General features: G+C 37.9%; 1 long non-coding RNA gene and 1 other non-coding gene across 2 annotated transcripts; both read right to left on the reverse strand.

Moving 5' to 3' along the window:
- Nucleotides 1-1469: 1469 nt before the first annotated feature.
- On the reverse strand, nt 1470-1585 carry LOC122087092. Its single transcript, XR_006142658.1, has one exon. It is a non-coding gene; the product is annotated as a U5 spliceosomal RNA (small nuclear RNA).
- Nucleotides 1586-2628: 1043 nt separating this feature from the next.
- Nucleotides 2629-3544, reverse strand: LOC122085908. Its single transcript, XR_006142268.1, has 3 exons — nt 3460-3544; nt 3087-3307; nt 2629-2963 (listed from the first exon to the last, which is right to left on the reverse strand). It is a non-coding gene; the product is annotated as an uncharacterized LOC122085908 (long non-coding RNA).
- Nucleotides 3545-9383: the final 5839 nt, after the last annotated feature.

Consider the following 9383-nt stretch of genomic DNA (forward strand, 5'->3'; position numbering starts at 1 on the left):
GTCTTCTTCCAAAGAGCTCCAAGAACAAATTTTACTTTCTTTTTTCCCCACTCCAAAGTGCATAAACCCTAGATTAACTTGACAAGAAGAACCCTAAATTAGAAAGGAAGAAGAAGAAACCGAACCCTACATACCTTGGGATAGAGGTTCGGACGCCGGAGGAGGGTAGAATCGGAAGCCGGAGGAGGGTAGAATCGCACGCCGTAGGAGGGGAGAATCGCACGTCGTAGGAGGGGAGAATCGCACGCCGTAGGAGGGGAGAATCGCACGCCGTAGGAGGGTATAATCGCACGCCGGAGGAGGGGAGAATCGCACGCCGGAGGAGGGTAGAATGGGACGCCGGTGGGTCTTCGTCTTCTTGTCCGGCCGAGTGAGTGAGAGGACTGAGCAGTGAGATGAGAGATGAGAGAGGAGAGAGGAGAGATGTGAGATGGGTATGGGTCTAGAAGATAGGAAATAAGGGAGAGGGCAATATTGTCCTCTCACTCAGGGTGGGGGTATTTTGGGTATATTAGAAAAAAACTAACCGGTTTTCATTCATTTCTCACGGTCGGCTAACGGCAGGGACCGATTTGAAAATTTTTGAATTTTTAGGGGGTGGCTTTGACGTTTCTAAAAGTACAGGGGGTGGCGTTGAATAACGACCGAAGTTCAGGGGGTGGCAATGCAATTTTCTCGAATCAAAATTTCTCTAACAATAAACATCTAACTGAGCACCTGACACATATCCCAACACTTGGGCGCACATCGCAAGAGACTTCCAAGTCCCAACTGCTAAATGTGGCTGGGCTCTCTCTCTCTCTCTCTCACATTGGAGAAGATCATGATCCATTTGTTTTCAAGAAAAATCTGTGTAAAGAAAATTTGAACATAGAAATTTTTTTCTTTTTACCAAAAATTTTCTTTTACGATGCTCAATGCAGAGGATAATCGCCCTCTAGAATTCTGATACAAATTACACCTTGGTAGAATGCTGATACAAATTACACCTTGGTAGCTAAGATTTGGGGTTTTTATAAAAAAGATACAAATCAAAATCAAATCAGATTGATCAAATGGACCAATCAAAATAAGATATTTAATTATATTTAAACCCAAAAAAAAAAAATATATTTTGGAAGGACAGGAAAAACGATGAAAAATGGAAAAATAAATCATTTTATTTTTAACATTCTTAAAAGTATATATATATATATATATATGAAAATTTTGAAAAAGAATCGATAACAATCCAATTAGTAAAAGATCAACTGCACCAAAACCAAAATTCTACAAACTAGCTCAGTCCAACGGAACCGAATCAATTGACATCGTAATAATGAGTTCGTAGTTTGAAACCAAAAATTGGTATCTTCGATCATAAAAATCTTCGATCATAATTGCCCATTGCAGTGCACACGTGGGCATATGGGCCATATGATGGTGTCAATACAGACAATGAAAAATGTTTTATGATATGCTATGTTGGGCCCTCCTTTCCAGGAGTTCCCTTCAAAAATTGGCGTATGCCGTTTTTTACGGCGAGCACACGGTATTCTTTAGTAAAAGGCGAAAGAATAGTTCGCTCTGTGCTCACCGCACGGCTGCGTATTTTATCAATGCTTGATGTGAGAGTTTTATAATTCTGTTGATGGGAGGAATTGTTCCTACCTATCCGATGTGGGATTGTTTCCAAAGTAACCAAATACTGTCACTCTCACACACTGCTCAATAGCCTCAATAGAGATCTCCTCTTATGCTGTTCTTCATTCATGGTGTCCAAACTCCAAATCCACCTCACCCTCAAATATCAAAACAGCATCATACTTAGGCTTCTAAGTATCGGTATTGGTATCGATTCAATTAAATCATATCTCTGTTGTATTTAGGGTTCTATGAATATGCTCTATAACTTAGAGAAAGAAATACCAACATCAGCCACAATCAGCATAGCATGAGTTTCAATCTACATGGACCCGTTTGGTTACTGACCCTTTGAGTTTATGAACATTTTCTTTCATTGGCTCCAAGCCCCAACTCTGAAAAAGGGATATTGAGAGGCGAAAGATATGGTCACAAACCACTTGTTCGGATACGAAAGAGCATAGAACTACGGTTCAGTTGAACATACCTAGCCAATCATCGATCAGGAGTATCGGTATCAGTATTGATATTGAACCAAAGGTAAAAAAATCATTTAAAAAAATATGGTGGGTTTAATTAGATTAGCCAACCCCAAGCTCAATGTTAAGAGCTGGGAAAGACTGTTGGATTGTAGGTCTTGAAAGAGTAATAGGTGTTCTTCGATGGAGTTAATTGAAGCTCATGCCTTGAGAGAGCTTGATCCTTAAGACATACTTTGTTTCTTCATGTTGTCTTCATCAACACCTACAACAGAGTCACTGAAGGACACAGGAATACTAATCATATCATTGAAACTTCCCAATATTTATTGGCAGTTCTGTATAAAGCTCAACTTTGATCTCAATAAACTTTTCATTTTAACCAAATTAGGAGTAATCACCAGCCAGTAAGGGTTTTGGCTTGTTTTAGCCATGTCTCGCGAATCACCATCTCATAGTAAGGTAGAGCGATTTCTCACAAAGTTATTACATAAAACCATGAAAGCAATTTAGTAACTCAAAATACTGTCAGAAATACGAGATAAATTTTCTTTGTAATGAAACCCAGAACAGGGTATGAAAAAGAGTACACTAGAAATGGTGATAATTAAGTTTAAAGATCAAAACTATGTCCCCGTTCATGACGACATGTGATGCCAATCAAATCGACATGAAAAATGTGAATCCACAAGAAGGAACAATCCCAGAACCTGCTTCATTTTGGTAAGTCAAGAGTCCAGATACTGCAATCTGCAGTCTAACGATCTCAGAAATTCATATTGAGCCTTGAAGAGACGACTATTAATTTTTTCCAGGGGCTTGTTCCTTAGTCCCAGTGACATTCTCCATCGCTGGCAATGTCTGCATCAATTCCATCAGGTGAGAAAAATTGTTGTATGAGGAAACCTTTTCATCATATATTTTGGAACCCAACCTGGGTAAGCAGAAATTTCCCAGTGGAGAAGGGAAGAAAGAGTGATTTACCAAGTCAGGCTTGAAGATATTGTGCACAACAGAGGCACCTGCTAAAAGTGAAACAACAACCACAACGGATGACCATGCTAACGATGGTGTTCCAATTGGTTGCTTCCCTCCACCAAACTTTTTGTTCATCCTTTCTCACCTTCCTTCCTCTCCTGGGCAAAGGAAAGGATCTGGTTCCTTTTACTGATGTATGTGACTACCTATACTTCAATTTGAACACCCTGCAGGAACAAATGGATCAAATTTACTCTTTGTTTCCCTTGCTTTGAAACAAGGGGATCATATTTACTATTTTAAAAGATTTCTATATTTTAAAATCAATGAGCTTTCAAGATAGAAAATACAAATAGCTATTAGAAGAGGAAAATCTGACCTGTTATCTAAGTTCTATGTAGCTCACAGTTTTCTTACTACTTCAAGGCAGCCTGAAGAATGATTAGACCATAACTTGGATTATAAATGTTGAATAAATACTTATTAGAGGAAATAACATTGTTTATAAATTCTAACAAAGCAGAAACAGTGAGTCCCTTAAGATAATTACACCTTATTGCTTTAAATTTTTACAGATGGGTCACTGGCATATTTAGCATTCAAAAATGGTATGTATATTCACGGTTTTTATTTTTCCATTTCAGAAGGAAACATTAGATGGTATTTAAAATGCATATGGATGATCACGAGTGTTTTTGCAATACAAATTGAATCTATCTATGCCATAAATTTGTATAGCTCTATGAAACTTTTGGAATTGGATCAATAACAACAACAAACTCAACCTTTTGGAATTGGATATTAAACCAAAATAATAGAATAACGACAACGCAAGAACTTGCACCATTGTTGAGGTAACTAGCTCCCTCACTAGAAAAAGTAACATAGAGAACCAAGGATAAATTAAAGATAAGTAAAATTTGAATATGTTACTAACAAACAATCATGAGCCTGCAAACCTGCAATAATCTTGTAGCTGGATGTAACAATCAAAACAAAATTTCAAGCACCAGAGCCAGAGTAAAAACTAGGCAATCAGCTGCTTTATGCATTATTTACAGGCTTAAAATATTGAGATTTTGTACTAAAATTTTGTCATTAAACTATCAGATTGAAGTTTTATTGGGCATAAAGAAAAAAAAAAAAAAAAACAACTTAACTAATAATAAAACAGGTAGTGGCAGCAGCAGATATTGAAGTGATCAGCTCACCCCAAAAAGGGGTGGGGTGGGAAGGAAGAAGAGAGTCGAGCACAAGAAACTAGCAGCAGCAATAGAAATAAATGATAAAGAACTGAAACAGTGAACAGCATGTTATAGATAACCAGAAAATACCCAACTCTTCTTAATTGATTAAAATGAAAGATCACCACCAACTCCAAATGCCTTGGTTATAATTATAGATCTTCTACCACTCAATTCCTACTCTTGAAAGAGAAAAACTGAACCCTATTTGTGATTAAATTACATCAAGAACTCAAATAATTACAATGTTTGTGTTGTGCAGCAGACGCATAAAGAAAATTTATTTATAAGATATTACATAAATTAATACCAAAACACAAACCTATATTGTAGACATGGTTCAAGAGAGAAGCCATACACAGTCCATGATAGGAGAGAGGATTGTTAAGATGGAATTCAAAATTAAAAAGAAAGACTTCTGATTTAACATTCCCAAGGCAATTTAGAAAATGCAACTAAAATGATTCTTGTACTTGATTCATTCCCTATGATGTCATTTTCCCTCTAAATTGCACCTGGTTTATTCCCCCCCCCCTCTTTTTTTTTTCTCCTCTGCAAAGTGGGCTAGTTATGAAATCTATTGCTTAAACTGAATACAAGTAAACTTTATGGCACAAAGGTAAAGCTGAGAAGGGAAAATGAACAGGCTTTTAAAATAATATATGATGCATGGGCAGACATCTTTGTCTTAGTTTTTGACATCTCCGACTTCTCTCTCATAAAAAATAAATTTTAAAAGTTCACTGATTCAACATTCACGAGTTATCTTTGAATATTATCTTCACTGTAATCTCAATGATAAGGAGATTAACTCAATATCAAGACTGAAGGATGTAGATCAATCTTAAAAATCAAAACCACATCAAGAACAGAGCTATTGGGCTTTGGAGAAAATTGGAATTTATTTGGCCCAGACCCAATAGAAGGCCCTAATAGGTAATGGAACTATCCATTTCTAATGAAGGTTTGGTCTTTGTTTGGATGATGCTAGAGGTGCCCACACTCTCTAATGCTTTACCATGTGTATTATCTCCCAACTTTACTGCCTTCATGCACCAGAGAGATAAGATTCTATCCAGGGAGAAATGGGGGCTTGGTGAAACAGACAATGGACTTTTGAGAAGCTACTCTTTGACTAATTTTGCAAATAATCAGGTAGGCAAACAAGAACAATATAGCTCGGTAACTCCTGATGCTATATAACAGTCACCATTCCATTGCTCAAAAGAAACAGGAGAAAATTGAGAACTCGATGGAACCAGCTAACAAGCTTGTTTCACTGGTAAGGAGGAGTTGACTCTTTTTTGGACTTCTTAGAGTAAAGAATCTGAGGAAGATAGTACCCATCCTCCATACAGCAACAACTGGCTGGAACTTTTATTTAATAACAAGTATTCTACCCATATAGCTCAACACGAAGTCTTCTGGACATTGTCTTTGTGCATTTAGAGAGGTAGATCCCTTCAATAAAAGTCATTGGTTTATCCAGAAAAAAAAAGGGGGGGGGGGGGGGGGAAGGAGGAAAGGAATTAAGACGCAATCTTTCAATTGCTCACCAAGGTGTGGTGCAAGGATGCAGGAGCATCATCCTGTTGAAGGATTAGGAATGTTAAACAAAATCTATATCAAGATGCTGAGGCATCTAGATGCAGATTCAAGACCTGGAACCCTAACCTTCCACCAGATAGACCATAAAGACTTCTATCTTGCATGGGAGGATAAACATCAGTAACCTCCTACTGTTGTACAGACTGAGATCTACTCAACAAGCACCAGCCAGTTGAAACACATTTTGCCACGTCATCCTCAATAGGTCCAGCATCCAGAAATCTGCAAACTAAACAGCTACATAGAAAACCTCCCGCACCTTAAACCCCATATCTACCACATCAATTACCAGATAAGAAAAAAATGCTTTTAAGGCTATCTTTTGGCTTGTCAACAAATCCAACACTGAAAAATGAAGACAACTTTCTACAGCTATCTTCATTTTTGTGTGTGTGTGTGTGTGTGTGTGTGTGTGTGTGTGTGTGTTTATAGATATCCCCATTGTTTTCTTATTTTATCTTCTTCTTAGTTCAATTTTCTTCACATATATTCTGCATTAAAAATCTCTTATTCTCTATCCCCTCAATCCTAATATTAAACCAACACCTATTCTCCGGCATAATGAACCATGATTGAACATTAACCCTATCCAGCCTGATTGAAACCCTCTTCCAACTATCCGTTTTGATTGGAGAAATTCAATCTGAAATAACCCCCCCCCTTTTCCTCGACAAAAACAACCAACTTTTTGATGGATCTGGTCCAATTCAACCTTAAAACCTTGACTTGAAGAAAGAAAGTACCATTGCTTGTTTTCACGGAGGTTGGTTCCAAAGGACTCCCTCTTGTAGAGATTCAGACACTCATACTAGAAACATCAACATTCTTCCATTTTCTTTCAGAAGAAGGGGAAGACATAATCATATTCCCTTCTAAAGCCAGGTGGCACAAGCAAAAAGGTTTCTTATTTTACAGCCAAATTAGGGTCAATCAACCACAAATTTGTTAATTAATTAAGGAACCCAGGCAGTGTAATTAGTTGGCCAACTGGTCTGAGAAGTTATAAAGGATTGCTTTAGTTTTAGAGGCCTGCGACATTAAATGATTCATGGATGTTCTATGAACAGACTTGATATAGGACAATTCAACCAAAAAGATCAAATATATCAAGAATAGTTAGTAATCCAAACACAGTCACGGAAAAAGCAGAAAAAGAAATGCAGAGAATGAGATGGTACAGAGCAAGCAATCTGAATTGAGAGAAATTAACAGATCCCATGAAGCTAATTCCTCTGGATCAAAGAAGTTATAATACTTCTTCTCATTATGTATAACAAAAAGCTTGACTAACACATTCAAGCTTTCTTGAGCATTTCGTCGAACACCACTGGCTCCAAATTTCCAAAGCAAGAGAGACAGAGAATGGGTCATGGAATGGGGTGATCCCTAATCAAACTTTGATTATTATATAAGTCTCTTCATTTGGACATTTTTCTTGTCAAAAAAAAAAAAAAAATTAATTGCCTGGAGTTGCAGAAAGAGAGAATACAAACCTAGTATATCTCAAGGAAGGTCACGGTTTTCCTCTTATGTCAGGTTCAGTCACCCAAGTACTTCTCTTCAAGGATCAATCGAGGCCTGAAGTAGGCTTCAACCACGTCGAGTCACTGTCAAGGGTTCTCAAAATGGGGATCGAATCGGTCCATTTGGTGGCCGACCCCGATTCCCGTTCTATTTTTCTTCTGTCAAAGAAAAGCTTAAAATATATTATCAAATAACCACGTACAATACTTCTAAAACTCGGATTGTATCGGTCTGTATTGGCTGGATTGGAACGTTATTCGACTTTGGAACCATCAAGATGGAACGGATAAAAAATCTAACCCCAGAGCAAGAGAACCGGAAGAAGCTCTATGCAATCAATTGATATATGATCAGTAAGAGAAGATCGTGTGACCTTAGCCATCATGATCAGTAAGAGAAGATCGTGTGGGACGCCGTTGTTGCCGTCGTTGCTAGTTGGGCCGGACGGATCCCAATTCTGATTGTCCTGATCTCAATCCCGGTACACATGTATGGTTAAAAAAGAAAAAAAAAAGTGGTAAACCTGTCGAGGCCAATCCATATTAGGATTGAAACGCTATCGGCCTTGACTGATCTCGTGATCGTTCCTGAGTTCTAGAACATTGCTACATAATTTAGCAACGTTCTTTAAAATTAATTGAAAAAAAGAATGTTATCTGACTGTATTAGATACATCTTTGTACACGAAAAAGTGAAACCAAACTGTAAGAAAACACTCAAGCCACAACTATGTAGAAACCGCACGGGTCGAAAGCAAGGGTACTGCCCAACAGATTGCAAAAGGCAAGACATGTTAGGAGTATTGCATGCATGCGATTTATTAAGGTCTATATTCTAAAGGATCTCGTAATTATCTCATATATTGATCAAATTTCAATTTAAAATTAGCATATTATAAGTTGTTTTATCACCTTGTGAACTTGTATAAGTTTGATCCATTTTTTACCATATCATACATACCTTGAGGAGGGGAGAGGGGAGAGGGGAGAGGGGAGGGGAAATATCTCTAAGCTACTGGCAAAGGCTATGCCAGCAGCTGTTCTCTATCTCTCTTAGCCTACCTTTTTCTATTGACAAACCATGATTTACCTCCTTGATTGGTAGGTTCTCTACACCGCGAGTTCAGAAAAACTCTCTCATGCTCAAGTTGAAATTTGAATATTGAGATAGGTATGAGATTCTCTACAATATTAATTGACCTCTATCCCTCATATCTTGTAAACTTATGGAATTCTATCCCCCTCATAGGGGCTTATAAATATGGAATTCTATCCCCCTCATAGGGGCTTACCTCCTATATTTATAAGGACTGAGTTACTTAGCTCCTGTTGTCTCCCACTCCTCCACGTTCTCCTCCGGATTTGTGTATTGGAGGGGCAATATTCTGAATATTCTCCCCTTTCAAGGAGTTATAATGTCACACTCCGTTCTCACAGAACCAGACTGGTGACCGAGTTAACTCCTGTTAACCAAAAACCTACTAGGATCATCTGATGCAGTAACCACAACACAGCACACACACAACTATAGAATGTAAAGTCTGTATTTCAGCGAAAGTTTTGTATGTATATATCTGTAAATAACCTAATACTCTTAATACCCAAATTGTGTTATATAGTATATTTATATGTGAGCCCGTAGGCGTGATATATACACAAGAAATACAATTTAAATATCCAAAGCACAAAAATGGCAACATAACAAAATAATCAAAAAGAATCCTGGGTCAGGTATCACTATTGCAGTCCTGCAACACAGCTCTCACCCGAGCTCTTAGCATCGTGCCCAAGATCTTCAGGGACCCACCAGTCCTCAGCTGAAAATTTTACAGTGAGTCCCGGCTCTAACTCCTAAGCCGGATAACCTGCAAAATTATCTAAAAAAAATGGTGCGCACATGGGATGAGCTCACTAGCCCAGTAAGTGAA

This window comes from Macadamia integrifolia, chromosome 1, assembly GCF_013358625.1.
Source record: "Macadamia integrifolia cultivar HAES 741 chromosome 1, SCU_Mint_v3, whole genome shotgun sequence".
In the NCBI taxonomy this organism is placed as follows: Eukaryota; Viridiplantae; Streptophyta; class Magnoliopsida; order Proteales; family Proteaceae; genus Macadamia; species Macadamia integrifolia.